The 16004-nt window shown below is 36.8% G+C and overlaps 1 long non-coding RNA gene across 2 annotated transcripts in view; it reads left to right on the plus strand.

The window, feature by feature from the left end:
- LOC311430364 overlaps nucleotides 1–16004 on the plus strand; it is a 376701-nt gene that overhangs the window by 253136 nt on the left and 107561 nt on the right. Inside the window, exon 5 of one of the 2 annotated variants that reach the window (XR_014688736.1) lies at nucleotides 8528–8763. The exons of the other annotated variant lie outside the window; for it this stretch is intronic. This is a non-coding gene — a long non-coding RNA (uncharacterized lncRNA). Of the gene's footprint in view, nucleotides 1–8527; nucleotides 8764–16004 lie in introns of those variants that run through there. 2 annotated transcript variants of the gene reach the window in all.

The following is a 16004-nucleotide window of genomic DNA, read 5'->3' on the forward strand; positions in this document are numbered from 1 at the left end:
CTCTCCATGGGCTGCAGCCTCCTCCAGGCCACATCCACCTGCTCCACCGGGGACTCCTCCACAGGCTGCAGGGGAATTTTAGCTCCTACCCTCCTTCTTCACCAACCAGTTTCTCATGTCTCACTCTCCCAGCTGCTGTGTTCTAGCATTTTTTGTTTGTTTGTTTGTTTCCTTTCTTACACGTAAATCTATTCTCACAGTGGCACAAAAACAAACAAACAAACACAAACAAACAAACAAACAAAAAACTCACTTATTGTCTTGGTTCTGACCAGTGGCGGATTCCCTTTGGAACTGGCTGAAACTGGCCCTTATTTAACATGGGGCAGCTTCTTGATTCTTCTCACAGAGGCCACCCCTGCAGCCCACCATTACTAAGACCTTACCATGTAAACTAATACAATATTAAAAGGTGTGACAGAGATTGTTCCCTTCCTTATATTACCTAGAAATTGTTCTTGGTTCATATGAAATTTGAATCTGTTCTTGGTTCATATGAAATTTGAATCTCTAAAGCTAAATTTATGTGAACAACAAAAAAAAATATATATATGATATATATATTATAGTATATATATAAAATATATAAAATATATAATATATATATAAAAATATATATAACATATATATATATATTTTTTTTTGGGGGGGGAGGAGGGGAGTAAGTAAATTGTTTTGATGAAAGCAGTAATTTAATTGTCTCAGCAAGTTCCATTCAAAATATATCAGATTGAATGATGTTAGACCTAATTTAAACTGGACTCTGAGAATCATAGAATCATAGTCAAAGAATCACAGAATCATAGTAAAGATCATCTAATTCCACCCCCCCTGTCTTAAGCAGGCACACCTTCCACTAGACAAGATTGCTCAAAGCCCCATGCATCCTGGCTTTAAACACTTTCAGGGATGGGACATCCACAACTTCTCTGGACATCCCATTCTTGTGCCCCTCCACTATCATAGTAAAGAATTTCCTCTTAATATCCAATCTAAATCCACCCTTTTTTAGTTTAAAGCTATTGCTCCTTGTCCTGTCACTACAATCCCTGACAAAGAGTCCCTCTCTTTCTTTCTCGTAAGCCCTCTTTAGGTACTGGAGAAAATCCGTTTGGGATTCTTAACAAATATAATACAAAACACAGGTCACAGCGATCTGGATGAAAGTTTGGTGAAGCTGAACTGTCAAGCCTTTAACATAGTTGGAGACCTTAAAAACTGATGGTTTCTGGTCTTAGAACAACTATACTAAATGTGGGGCACACAGAATATTAATCTAATAATAAGAAAGACAAACAGACAAAGTTTTCCCAAACTCTTAAGAGGTTTTAAATTATATCAAAAAGCATTTCAAACTCACACAGAAGTAGAAATATTTAAAAAGCATAGACATTCTGTTTAAAAGGAGAGGAAATCTGCTCCAGAAATTCAGAATAATGGTCAATTATAACAAGTACGATTGTGAGCAGGAACACCTGTAAAATACCTTAAAAAACAAACAAACACAAAACAAAAACATATCCAAGGGCTGGAGATGCACTTTATTTCAGTAGTTACATTACAGCACTCAGAATGCACAAATTAGCTCACTAAACATACCTCTGTATGTATAGCTTGAGACTTTTGTCAAAGTGACGAATGCCCCAGCACGTGTGATGTTCGTCTTCTCTTGCCTCTATTTTTTTTTGGAGGAACTAACACTTAGAAGGACTGATTACTGAAGTCCTGGCTGTTATTAAGAAAATAGCAGGATGAGTGATTGCCTTCTGATTATGTGAGAAAAAAAGAGGGCTGCCGTGACTTATAGCTGATATATATTCTAATCATATTTGATGCCTCTTACAGTTCAGGCAGTTTTCATCAAAATCAAGAAAGAGAGAAAAAAGAGAGATGTTAAACTTCTCCTAAATCATAGTTCATACTTTGGAGTTTGTCTAAATTGCAAAGTTGCGTGTTTTTTTTGTTTGTTTGTTTTTTGTTTTTGTTTTTGTTTTCGTTTTTGTAGTTGGTGGTGACTTTTTTGGGGTTGGGATTAATTTTCTCATCCTTTTCATCAGGTACTGTAATGAGTTAAAAAATATCTCTATCTTAGGTATCTTCTCACACCTATCAAATTCATTTTATCTTTGAACTAAACCTGTCCCAGTCATAAATAGTTCTCTCTGAAAAGCTTCCAAAAATTTGCAGACCCTTTTGGAGATATTTAACTTTTTTATGGGAAAATAAATATATATACATATATGCACATATGTCTAGAAATAGGTGTTTTATGTATAAAATCAAGCCTAAAGCAGCAGTAATTTTTCAGAACAGATTTGAATAATGAGTTTTTATTTCTTCAGGTTAATACAGTTGTCATATTTCAAGGAAGCATATTTTGGGAATTATTTAATCAGTGAACCCAATTTCTGTAAAAGAGTGTACCAAATAGAATGATCTATCTAGGTATCATGGTTTTGGCTGGGATAGACTTAACTTTCTACGTAGAGGCTCACATAATGATGTGTTTGGGATTTTTGATGAGAATAGTGGTGTTGGATGGAAACCCACGCATATGGATGGGTTTGGTTGTTGCAGATCTGTGCTTGCACAGAGATTTTTCTACTTCTTGTACTGCCCTACTAGCAAACTGATTGGGAGTGCAACAGGAGCTGGGAGGGGACACAGCCCAGACAGGTGTCCAAGGCTGACCAAAGAGATATTCCATACCACATGATGTCATGGCCAGCAATAAAAGGTGGAAAAAAGAAGGATGAAGAGGGGAACATTCAGGGTGATGGTGTTTGTCTTTGTGTTGGGTCTGTCTAGGATGGAGTTACCTTTTCCTGAAGCAGCCCACACAGTGCTGTACTCTGCACTCGTAGCTGGAACAGCACTGATATCACTCCAGTGTTGTGTCTATTACTACATAGTGCTGGCACAGCATCAGGACTCCTTCCAAGCCCCCAAGAGCCAGCAGGCTGGGGGTGGGCAAGTGATGGGGGGAGACATTGCCAGGGCAGCTGACCTAAACCAACCAAAGGGATATTCCATAACACCTGATGTCACACTCAGCAATAAAAGGGGGGGGCTCTTGTGGGGGAGGGGGCTGTTCCTCCTGAACAACCACTACGCGTTTTGAAGCCCTGCTTCCCAGGACGTGGTCGAACATCACTCGTTGATGAGAAGTGGAGAATAACTTTTTTCCTTCTCTCTGTGCTTCTGTGCAGCCTTATTGTTTCTTTTGTTTCTTCTTCTCCCCATTCCCTTTTCCTTTAATTAAACCATTCTCATCTCAAACCTTGAGCTCTTTGTGTTGTATTTTCTCCCCCTTCCTCTTTGAGGAGAGGGGGAGTGAGAGAGCGGTTGTGGTGAAGGTCAGCTGTCCACCCGAGTAAAACCACCACAGTCTTCCCAAAAATACATTACACATGATGAGTCCCATTTTCCTAGAAGTATCTGAACACCTGCCTGCTGATGGGAAGTAACAAATGAATTAATTCCTTATTTTGCTTTGTTTGTGTGTGCAGCTTTTGTATTTCCTAGTAAATTATTTTTATCTCAATCCATGAATTCTCTCACTTTTACCTTTCTGATTCTCTCCCCCATACCACCTATGGTGAGTGAGCCAGTGGCTGTGTGATACACCTAGTTACCTGCATAGGTTAAACCACAACACTAAGCTGTTAAGAATCCAATGAATTGGAATGTAGTCATCTGTGTCTTCTTTCTAAATCCTTTGTCTCTCAGAAAGCATTTGTACATTTTAAGCAATTACTTTTAAAAAGTGAAAGTAAGGAAACTCACATCATCTAACTTCAAATACTTTATACCACTGTAACTGTATGTAATTCCATCAAAATTGGTTAAAATTAAGGTAAACCAAAGAGCACAAAGGACACTAAACACAGCAATTCAATCAGTCTAGGAAACTAAATCTGTAAGAGAATGGAACAAAAATAAAGACAAATATTTCACTCAGCTTTATTTAATAAGCCGTAATTAAAAACAATTTTCTGCTCCTTTTCATAAGATGAGAGGTATTAAGTTTAATCTTCTGCTTAAATTGCAGTTTGAGTATTCTGAATTTTTCTTTTCTAATCAGGACTCTTTATAAGTGGAATGAGATTTCCTTCCTGTTACATATATCATTGTAGAAGAAAATTTAACCTCCAGAGTCCTACTCATCTTTAATCTTTTCTGATTTCATAAGTTAAAAAGCTATTAGTACTTTCAAGTATATGTTAAATACTTTCAGTATACATTCTTGTCTATTTAGGCTTCTGAGTACCTCATAATTATATAGCTTACCATTCCTTGCAATAGATTTGCTTTCTACTGATACTTTGTAGGAAATAAAAAGGGACATTTTTATTTTAGAATAAAAATCATATACTCCTAGACCCCACATGATACTACTAAAACAAAGACCAAGTCTGAAGTGCACCTGAGTAAGAGATCACTCATTTTCAATAACAGAAAAAATAGAATAAATAGAATTAAGAATTAGCTCATTCCCTGGTTTCAGATTGGTTCAGCTCACCCTGGTGCAGGCAGATTTGCTTGGTCTGTCTGACCTAGAGGAAGGCAGTTCTAAATGGTACGAATGCCAGCCATGCATACCACTTATATTCAGTTTGACTTCTGCAACCTGAGGCTATGATTACACCAGCAAATTTAGCATAGACTAGACACGGGATTAAGCACTGGTTAATGTATTATGTTTATTTGTTAAGTGTATCCACTGGTGCAGGGTCAGTAAGCATTCCTACAGTCCACAGGTGTAAAAGCCTTTGGCAACCCTCAAGGGATAAAAGGGGCCAGATAAGTATTGATGAAACCAGTTTGAGTTTTGAGGGAAAAGAAAAATTCTAAACTCAGGAGCCAAGACACAGTATGTGATGTTTTTTCAGGAATATCAAGTGGAACCTGGTTGCTTCTATTTATCTATTAGACTTTGGCTGAGAACTTAAACCTGTGATGGTTATGCATTGGACATAATGAGGAGAATAGAAGGAAGACAGAGGAGAAGATACTTATCTAGCTTTTCAGGGGTCTGAAAAAAGATCTGTGGGGAACAGGAAACAGATGAGAACTAAAATACTGAACACAAGAATTTTAAAACTGGTCCATACAGCAAGTCTGTACCAGGAAGTACATGCAGACAAGGAAAGGTATGGCCAGAAAAACATGAAGACAGACATGAATATTTTATGGGCAGCATCTTTGACAGAAAAAAAAATAAAATAAATGGGGTGGGGGGAGGGGGGGGAGAGGTGTCAATTCAAGAAAATTGACTTTAGGCTAGGCATGGTATAATAGCATTATGAGAAGTTTAAGATATCTTTTACTTCAGGCAGTGAATATACGTAGAACAATCATAATCTAAAACCTCTAACATTACAGGGATGCTTGAACAGGTGGAGAGAAGCTATTTGGTCAATCTCTTCCTATTTAACACGCTACCCCTTTTTCAGATAATACAGAAGTATATCCCTTTAAGAACACAACAGAAGCTGAGTTTACAGAGGCACTTTCATGCTGGCCTCATTTTGGAGACCTATGCTCTGCTGGGATCAATTCATTTTTCATGAGATAATGCTGTGTTATCCTAGGCACAGAAGACTAACTCTTATTTTGTAAATTTCAGGTATCACAAATACCTTAAAATTTTGTTATCTTTTGACTCTAAGCTATTTGTTGCTTTGAGAGCAGCATGAATTTTTAAGCATAAATTCTAGGAACCCATCTGCCATGTAGGGAATTCAGTATGTTTCATTTCCAGGATCCTAATAATCATATTTCACTATCTGATAAAGATGTTCATTTAAGGGACTGAATGAGATTTTTTTTTTTGTGCCACCAGTTTAAAATGCTTCTAATTTAAAAACAAAGTTAAAATTTTCTTACACTATCATGGTATCTGAATTATTCCCCAGAGTGAATATACACTGTCAACAATATAACTCATTATTTTTTTATTTTTATTTTTATTGCTATTTTTGTTTCCAAGACTTTTTCAGCCTTAGTTAGTTGGAAGTCTTAATGAACTGAAGAAAATGACTTGAATATAGTTTTCCCCAGTATTTCCACTTATTAAATTCGTGAAAAATGGTAAATTACTCTTAGGCAGTCTACTGCAGATATATGACAACTTTTTATTTCCCTTAGGTGCTGGTTAAAATGCTATTTGTTGGTTCAGCTGAGAGGTACAATTAGGATAAAAAGAGTTATTCAGATTTTTCTTCTGACCTTTAAATGTGCACTTATTCATGGAAGTCTGTGTCTTGAAAAAGAATGAACTAAATGATAACTATACCTTATACGACTAAATGTTGCCTATTACAAGATAAGCACTGAAGCTTGAAAAAGTTCATAACAGAGTGAAGGAATTCTAAGGCAAAGAAGTTTTGTTGAAGTAGCTCTGGTACTACCTTTTTGTTCTCTCAAGGCACATATTTAAATATTGTGATAAAATACATTTTTGGGTGAAGGTATTTTCTTTCTTTGTCCATAGAAAATACATTATTGCTCTACATATTGAGATACAGTGAGGTACAAAAGATTTCTCTGCCCCCCACTCCCCATGTAATTCATTGCATGTTTCCCATATGTCTCACTGGAACAGGAATGAGTTATAGACAATACTGTATTAGCAAAGTGCTTAGGCTTCACTGTACCTGGTAAGTATTAGGAATGGAAAGGTTGTGAATGGCTTTCTGAGTCACTATTAAAAGTTAACTGGTTGCTTAAAGCTATTTACAGCTTTGTTAAGCATGCATATGTATAACACTGTGTTGGACAAAGATAACCACAGAGCTATTATTCCAGTCTGCCTTTTAAATCAGATTTTCCTAGGTTTCATTCTAACTTGCAGATTTTTTCTGCACAGGAAAAGTTTTGTAAAATTACATTGGGCTTATTACAAAAATAATTTCATTTTACCTCTGTTTGTTTGTTTGTTTGTTTGTTTGTCTTCTCTGTTGAGGCTTCACTGTGTTTTACAAAAGAGATCTGTTTTTGTATTTAAGTGTAATATTTGGCAAAATGAAGCCTTTATGTTTCTTAGAATCGTAGGATCATTTAGGTTGGAAAAGACGTTTAAGATTATCAAAACCAATTGTTAACCTAGCACTGTCAACTCTACCACTAAACAATGGCCCTAAGAACCACATCTATAGAGACTTAATAAAAATTTTACAATTCAACCATAAAACAGAATATTTTCATGTATGAATATGATGGACTTTTCCTATCTAGTTTAACAAAAGTTAACTACTACTTGTTATTTTTCTCTTTTTAAACTGATTTATAACAGGATAAAGATATAAATGTGATTTTAACAAGGACTTTTAAATCATCATTATGAATAATAATAAATTCTAGTCTGTTCATGAACTAAGAATAGCAAAGAACAGAAATATTATTATATGTTTGCAATTTTGGGCTAGTATATTTGAGAATAATGTGAAGATTTCCAAAGATAAAAATAAAAATAAATATAAATAAATAAAAATAAATGGTTTTGCACAGTTTTAGAATAAAGACTCCATAGCATTTGTCATCTTTTTTTCAGTAACAATGAGGGGACTAGAGAGACCCTAATGCTCAGGAAAGAATTGATACAGTTTCGTAGCATGCTTGGGAAGAAGAGAGAGACTTAAGAAGATGACAGTACTATTAAACTTGTGTTTAAAAGCTCAGATTTTGATTAGCTCTCAGCTCTGCCCAAATCTAAATCAATAAAAAATTTTCTATGAATTCACATCGAAATATACATCAATTCTAAGCTGAAAGAGAATAAAGAACTCATCTGGAATGATGGCCTGATGCATGTAACTAGCTCCCATAATCTAATAATTACTAATAATCTAATCTAATATTCTAATAATCTAATATTCTATTAATCTAATAATTAGTAATAATTTAATAATGCTATTCTATATATTCTCCTTTGTCTTAAACGTGTCCACTTGCGTTTGCAACGTGCACACTTTAGTGTGCAATCACTGAATCTTCATTTTAATTAAGGAGTAAGTGCTTCAAGACAGGAAACAAATCTTTGCTAATGTGTGCTATTTTTATATTATAAATAGCACTGTCAGGGTTTTAATGAATGCGAAGAAAATATCTGCAGAATTATTTTATGAATAATTGCTCTATCTAAAATTTGCAAACAACTTTTTTTTTTTAATTCTTCAGTGAGATATTACAAAATGTAATTTTAAAGTAGTGTTTACCTTGAAAAGTAATATTTGCAAATTGCTAAATGCCCAGATGTAATCTTGATATTACAAAGCACACCTTTGTATAACTTTTACTTTAGTATTTTCATTACGTTCAGATTTATTATTAAAACATTTTTTTGAAGTTTAATGACATTTAATTTTTATAGCCACATCAGAGTGATAAACTATTCATTGATGTCAGTTTCATGTAAAGAGTCACTTCCTTCTATCTAATAGAAATCTACTCTTTTTTAGTTTAAAATTAATACCCCTTGTCTTATTGCTTGCTCTCTGATAAAAAGTCTTTGTCTTTCTTGTAGGTCTCCTTTAAGTGCTATAGGCTGCTATAACATCTCCTTGGAGCCTTCCCTTCTCCGGGTTGAACAACCCCAACTCCTTCAGCCAGTCATAGGAGAGGTGCTCCAGCCCTCTGATCACCCATGGCCCTTCCCTGAACTTTCTCCAATATGTCCATGTTCTTCTTATATTGGGGGCCCCAGAGCTGAATACAGTATTCCAGGTAGAGCCTCACAAGAGAGTATATGTACTGAATTATCTCCTTCCCTCTAATAACATCTCTTTAATGTTGCAAGCAATGCTTTCTTTCTGTAAAATAACACTTTTCAGTCTCCCACTCTATTTCAGTTAAATGTTTTAGCATATTGAGCTTTTAGTTTCTTTGCTTTCTTTGAACCCTCGCATATTTGCATATATGAGGTACAGTTCACAGCTGGAGCTATTCCTGGTCCCAGCATGGAAATTGCCACTATTGCAGTAAATATCAGGAAAAAAAAGCCATTCAAACGTGTCTAGAAAATAGCAGGCCAGAGAAAGAATGAAGCTGAACATTAGATCACAGATTGTTCACATTGCACAGTTGTTAGTTAGTATTCTGACAACATTTCAGATTGAGCTAGATAGAGATTTTTTTATTATTTTTTTCCCCCCACTTTAGTAGAGGTAGTCACTATGTGGGCTGACCTCATTATCTTCCAATGGTTAACATGATGAACATGTATTTTTATTGACATCACTGAATAAGAAATAATTCCTGATGTGCTTAATCTCTGAGATCTCTGGTTAATGGAGACACAAATATTCTTCCAGAAGGACAATAACAATAAATGTAAAATTAAGTGACTTTTTTTTTTTTTGATGGGATAAACCACTTTATATATATATGATTCTCTCTTATTGTCATTTTTTTTTTTGATTGGTTAAAATTAATTGATTTTCTAGTATTATACTATAACCTTCATATTTAATTACACCAGAGACCAATAAATAAATAAATAAATAAATAAATAAATAAATTGCAATATTAAATGTGTCTTTATTATTGTAGAAATGTGAAGACATTTAAGTCATCCTTCCTGCCTCTGTGCTTATTCCTGAGTAGCTATAATTGTATTGCTCTGATAATTTCACTAATTATAATTAATTATTGAATTGATGATTAAATTTCAGTTCCATTCTTTTCTTTCTCTGGGAGAGGGTATGAATGGGTGATTGTTAATATCTTAACATCAAAATATTAATGTACTCTCTTTATTCATTCTTTTAATTCCCACACCTACAAGGTAGTGATTCAAATCTACATTGGATTTTAGGATCTTTGTATAAAACTAAGACAAATTACCAGTTTTACAGAAGTTTTTATTTTAATCTTTGATATGGACAGGATAGTTGTTGTTTCTCCAAGTGCTTTCCATATCATTCTGGTAAATGATCTTGTTGACAGAATAAAGGGGAAAAAAGTTCATCCAGGTGCATTCACTGACCAAAACAAAGAAAAAAAAACAAAAAAAAAAAACAAACAAACAAACAAACAAACAAAAAAAAAACATCAAAAGAAAACCACCCCAGCGACCTATTTGCATAGCCTGATCTCTTTGCTACGACTACAAAGGACAGATCAACAGACCCTCAACATTAAACATGCTGAAGTTTAATAGATCAGTAACCCCGTGTATTCTGAATATACCTACATTTGTGTATGTAATTTCATTAATTTCGTATTATTTTCAAAAGCATAGTTATGTCATCCTTAGTCCCAGAAAAGACCTCAACCATTTTATGTACCACGTTAATTATGAATAATTGTGATACTCTAGAAGGTCTATAAAAATACAATAGGTTTATGACAGCAGTCAGCTGTCCCACTGCATGATAAATACATTTTGTTTGTAGGGGACATTAGGATACTTCTATAGATCATATCAAATTACTCTTTGTCATTAGGTAAAGTTTTTGAATGTTGATGTTGCCAAACACATACAAAAGCTAGGAAATTTTTTAGTCCAGATAGGAGGCTGTTTTCAAGGACAGAAAGTTAGACAACCAGACATAACCAACAAATCCATGGACTAGATACAGTTACATAGATACTCAGTGTTGTCTTCATCTGTTTCAAAGAAGACTCCCCAGACTGTTGTTCTGCTGAGTTTCTGTATGCAGGTGACCCATATTCCTATGTTGCCATACCAGTGAATCGAAGTTTCATCAGTCCTGATGCTATACAGAAAACATCTAACTATGTACAGAAGGCTATCCTATGTGACAACTGCTACATCTGACAGAACAGTTTATGCTATTTACACTTGTCTCATCTAAGTACAATTTGGTCAATTTTGTAGGTGTATCCTTTGTGCTTTTGATACAGGTCTGCACAGGCACCATTTGTTTCCCATGCTGCTTCTCTGCAGGTAAATGAAAGGAAATTTATACTCCTCCATTGCCCCTTGCCCAAGTCAGATCCAGGACATCCTTGACCTTCAAGTTCCAATGTTTCAAACTCCTCAGTGAAGCAAAGTGCTAGACTTGCAGGGCACTTGTGAGTCCTATGCAGCCAGTTCTGGGGTGTCTCCAGATTTACTTTCTGTGACATGGAAAAATGAATCTGATTTCTGCTTTCAGGGTTAAGGAGAGTTAGAGGAGAATACCAGGAGGGAAGTAGGGGCTCTCACTTTACCTGTGGCGCAGGGCAAGCAGGTTCTTCATCTTTTTGGCCAGCACTGGTAAGAGAAGGGTTGAAGCAGAAGAGGCCCAGGACGAGTGGTGAGTGTACTCACCAAAAAAAAAAAAGGGAGATGCATGTCTGCGTAGTCATAGGGGAATTAGAAGCTAAATCTGAGAGACAAGCAGGACACAGGGAGTTTGCAGCAGAGAACCCAAATCACATGTGGAGACTCCACCACTCCCTCAACAGCCCAGGCAAGTCACACCTCTCCTCTCAGCCTCAGGCTATGACAACTGTCCCCAAGTCACCCCGATGGCCAGGAAAGGGACAGATTTGAGGACAACAGAGGGTGACAACCCCCAGACTCAGCGGGGATTGACTCAGGAAACAGCATCTTTGTTCCAGCCCTCCAAAGGACAGCAGCAGCTCCTGTCCTCCCATCTTCTCCCCTCCACAGATGAAACATGTAAGGATATTTCAGACTGCACAAGATGTTTATTTTAATTACAAGTGCTGAGAACTTCACTTACTCTATATATTAATACGTATGCACAGATCACATCTAAACACCCACAGCACAGGATTCAACTGTCTGAAAATAAGCTCTGGAGTGTCACCTCAGTAAGGAATCTTACTTCATCAGAGCTACTGCTCCACAGCAGTGCAAGTTTAATATAAATATAGTGCCATGTAAGCCTGCTCTGTTTAGATGTCTCAAATGCTCCGTTAACTCTCACATGGCACTGTTTTCATAGATTCAGTGTCAACAATGCTAGGTCTATGTAGATATCTCAAGTATCCTAGGACATCTAAAATGGTACTAAATATATAAGTTTAGGCATTTAAATTGTTTTCCTATGTTTAGACATCTACATTTATTTATATATAGTCTGGTACTGATTGATACCAGAAGAAATTCAATTCTGTTCTGTTCTGTTCTGTAGTGTTTTCAATTAATCTATTTTTGAACTCTCTGTCAGGATGAAATTAACCCAGTCCTTTTTTTTTTTTTTTTTTTTTTTTTTTTTGGGGTGGGGGGGTGGGTGTTGCAGGAAGAACGTCTGAAAACACAACAGAGAGTAGTATGGTCAGATCACGCTCTCCCTTTATTACCCAAATAGCCTGACTTTTATAGCAAACTTAACAGAGGCGGATAGTGTCTCAGACAAGATTATTGGTCAAAAGCACTCAGACAAAGAACTGCAAGAAAACAACCCCCTTGTGATTAGCAGTCACATAGATCTCATCCTTCAAGCCAGCTGCTGGCAACAATATTTTTCTAAATTCCTCAGTCGGGCGATGTGGGAACACTGTCATGGGAACTTCTCATAGTCATCCTGCTAGCTTGGTTTGCTCACCTGCAGCAAGTCATGGCCTCCTTGCTGTTTCAAAAATCCCTCAACAGGGGGGGGACTTTGTCACTGAAGATGATCTTGTGTTTTGAGTTTTGACAAGCACAGCATTTCATATACCAGAGTGTAATTACATGAATGGCTGTTGAATTGCTTATGGCAGTATACATGTATTTTACAGACTCTGGAAAACATAAAAAAAATTTCAGATTGCCCTGAAGAAAATAATGTTGCAACAGTGTAGCAGCAATGTAGCTTAGTACCAGACCTCATGGGAAGGAAAGATGAATATATTTTAAAAGAGAAGCAATGTCAGTCTCTCACACTCATATACATGAGACCCAAAACGTGTGCAACCAGTCTGAAGCATGCAGGCCCTGTACTGGGTGGTCTGTGCAGGGTTGATTGCAATGACATGGAGGACAAGGGGTATCAGGTGTTGAGCCCATCCCCACACATCCTGGCTTCCTCGTAGGAGCATGCTGCTTTTAGATGTGATATCTTCATACCTTTCATGCTGAGAGTGATTAATCTCTCTAGATTGCCCCACCTCTGTGAGTCCTTAGGATTTAGTCACTGTCTCTGTTTCAGAGCTTGTTGTCCTGAGCAATTGCAGACAGAGGTGTACTAGGATCTTGTTGACCTGCTACTGTAGGTGTTGGCAACATGTGATATTTTTAAAACCCTTCTCCTATGAATATTTTGCCCTTGTATGTTCACATTGACTCTCCGATCATTCCATTATAAAATATTTTACTGCAATATTCCATAGTTCTAAAAGAATAGACCATTAATTTACTAATGCATTGGAGGCACTTTGATACCTCTTTGATACCTTCTGGTAAACAAACAAACAAACAAACAAAAACAAACAAATAAACAAAAGCAGAAAGATATATTTTATTCATAGGTTTTCTTCTCACAAGTCTATTAAGCCAGTCTATTAAGCTACTGTGTTACCCCTCAGTATTTCAGCAGTATAGTATGGTATTCTTTCCACTTTTCTGTCCCAGGATTGCAAATGAAAATTACAATTCAGTTCCTTCTATGCAATCATTTAATTCATAAATTCCAATCTGATCAAACATTCATGTTGTCCCTCTCTGCTTAATAGGAACTAGTTGAGTCTTATGGTTCGCCTTCTCACTTTTTCATGTGTCATTATTCATCTTGCACTACAATTTTTTACGAAAAACAAATTAGAAAAAAAAAAAAAGTTTAAAAGGAGAGAGAAAAGACACTTGCCATTGATAAGATAGAGGAAATCTGTTAAGTGATGGAAAAAAAAAGATTTTATTTCACTTGCAATTAATACACTGAATGCTCTTCAGTGGCTGTTCTGCTACGTATTTAAAAAGAGCATTGGCTTATCAGAACTTGATTGGTTGTAGTAGAGATGTCAGGAGATAAGTGACAGGGAAAGTAATAGACCTTTCTCATGTCTGTTGTTTAGGGCCAGCTCAGAGAACTGTGGACTTGCTTGGTTCACTTTGCCCTTGGCAATGTCCCTTGGCATCATTGTTAGTTCTAGCTTCTGTGGTCACTATCAGCTTTTCCAGGCCACGGTATATTCTCCTTTTCTCTTCCCATGCCTGTCAAAGACATCCACCAGTGCTGCACTGTCTGGAGGGACATTGCCACCAAATAGGAGTGTGACAATTTTGCTACCCTGGACACCAGTAAGTGCAGAGCTGGGTTAACTCAGCATCTACCAGGCTAGAACCAGGGCCAGGTAAATCCTAGTGATGGATTTCCAAGGTGGGCTTGAAAGAGTGTCTCTGTCCCCAGGAGGGCTACAGTGTGTGAAGATGTGCACTTATCTGCATCTCCTGACAGCTCCCAGCACACAGTCAGAGCTGGCTAGCACAACCACAGACAGAGAATTTGCCTTTTTCCACACCTATTGATGCTACTTTGGACAAATATTGACCTGCTTAAGCTAGGTATATTTTTTTATAAAATGCATGTCAGTATATTGGTCTTTCAAAGAAGGTACCGTGTACTTATTTCAGTAGGTTTTGGGTCTTACCTTTCACTTTTGTTCAGTAGGTTAGCTTTCTCTGACAGCTATTCTTCTAATAAATTGTGGACACAAGAAGATTTTCTTTTTTTTTTTTTTTTTTTTTTTTTTTTTTTTTTTTTTTTTAAGTCTAATTTTGGTTGGCTTGACATGGAGATTAAGAAAAAACAAATAAATCCTTGCTTGTGTGTGTGCTTATATACAAGTGTGGGGATGAATCTTTTAAGTAGAAGATCTTTACAGATAACAGTATTTTGTAAGTGTGGTGTAATTGCCTGAAGTAACTAGAAAAATAAAACTAACATTCACATTTTAAAGAAAATGTACAGCATTAAAGAGGCTTTCAGGGAAGGGCATAGCTGCATTACCTGAGTGTTCCCTAGGCTTCCAACCTTAGATGCTATCACGCTGGGGAAACCTGATGTGCTAGCTCTAAGGAACAGTACGGAGCATAGAGTGGAGTGAAGACACCACGGCTAGGCTCTGTGACCAGGTAGGGACTCGATTGTTCTTGTGTACACTGAGACTGATAAGCTACACTTTTTGCTACCCTGAGCCAAGGACCTGTCATGTTTTGACACATGCTGTACCCTAGTGTACTTTTGCTCATTATAATATCATTATAATACCAAAACACACCTCCATCCTAAAAGCTACCCACCTCCAAGGTGAGACCACCCCTCACTGAGCATGCGCCCTGAATTTCTCGGAGCTTATTACTTTAAACAGAGATGGGAGAACTTTTCACCAATCATAACTAAGATATGCTTGACTAGAGCCACTCAAGCTTCACCTAAAAGATAGAAAATAATATAAATTGGCCCAAGAGAGAGGGGATGTTAGGGAAGATACCACCGTCAGGGGAGATACCATCCCAAGGGAATACAACATCCTTAGGACCTCCTGACTCCTGGGACCAGTTGACAGGCTGAGCCTCTCTTCCCCCCATTGGGACGCCTTTGGGTGAGATTTGAACACTTGCTTATAAATCTTTCTAGAGTCTTTGATTCTTTTAACACATTAATTTCTAGGCTGTGCACCTGTAACACCTGTAACACCTGTGTATTTCATGCATGCTAGCTTGCTTTTGCAGACAGTCACTATCGCCGGCAATCCAAAGAACATGTGTACCTTTTGCTGTAATAAATCACACTTGATTGCATTGTTATAGCTCTCATTAAGTGCAACTAGGGTAAGGGTGGTTATATGTTATTGGTGAATCTATGACCGTGATAGTTCAGTGTTCTGAATCCAACCAGACCCCTAATGGTTAATGCATTTTGGTGAATCCAACTGGACCCCTAATGGTTAGTGTGTTGTTGGTGAATATCTGACCAGACCCCTAACGTTTAACGCATTATTTGAGAATCCGACTGGACCCCTAACAGTTAATGTGTTATTGGTGAAATCTGAGACTGTGATAGTTCAGTACCCTGAATCCAACCGGGCCCATAATGGTTAATCAG

Source organism: Aythya ferina (genome assembly GCF_964211825.1).
Source record: "Aythya ferina genome assembly, chromosome: 1".
NCBI lineage: Eukaryota > Metazoa > Chordata > Aves > Anseriformes > Anatidae > Aythya > Aythya ferina.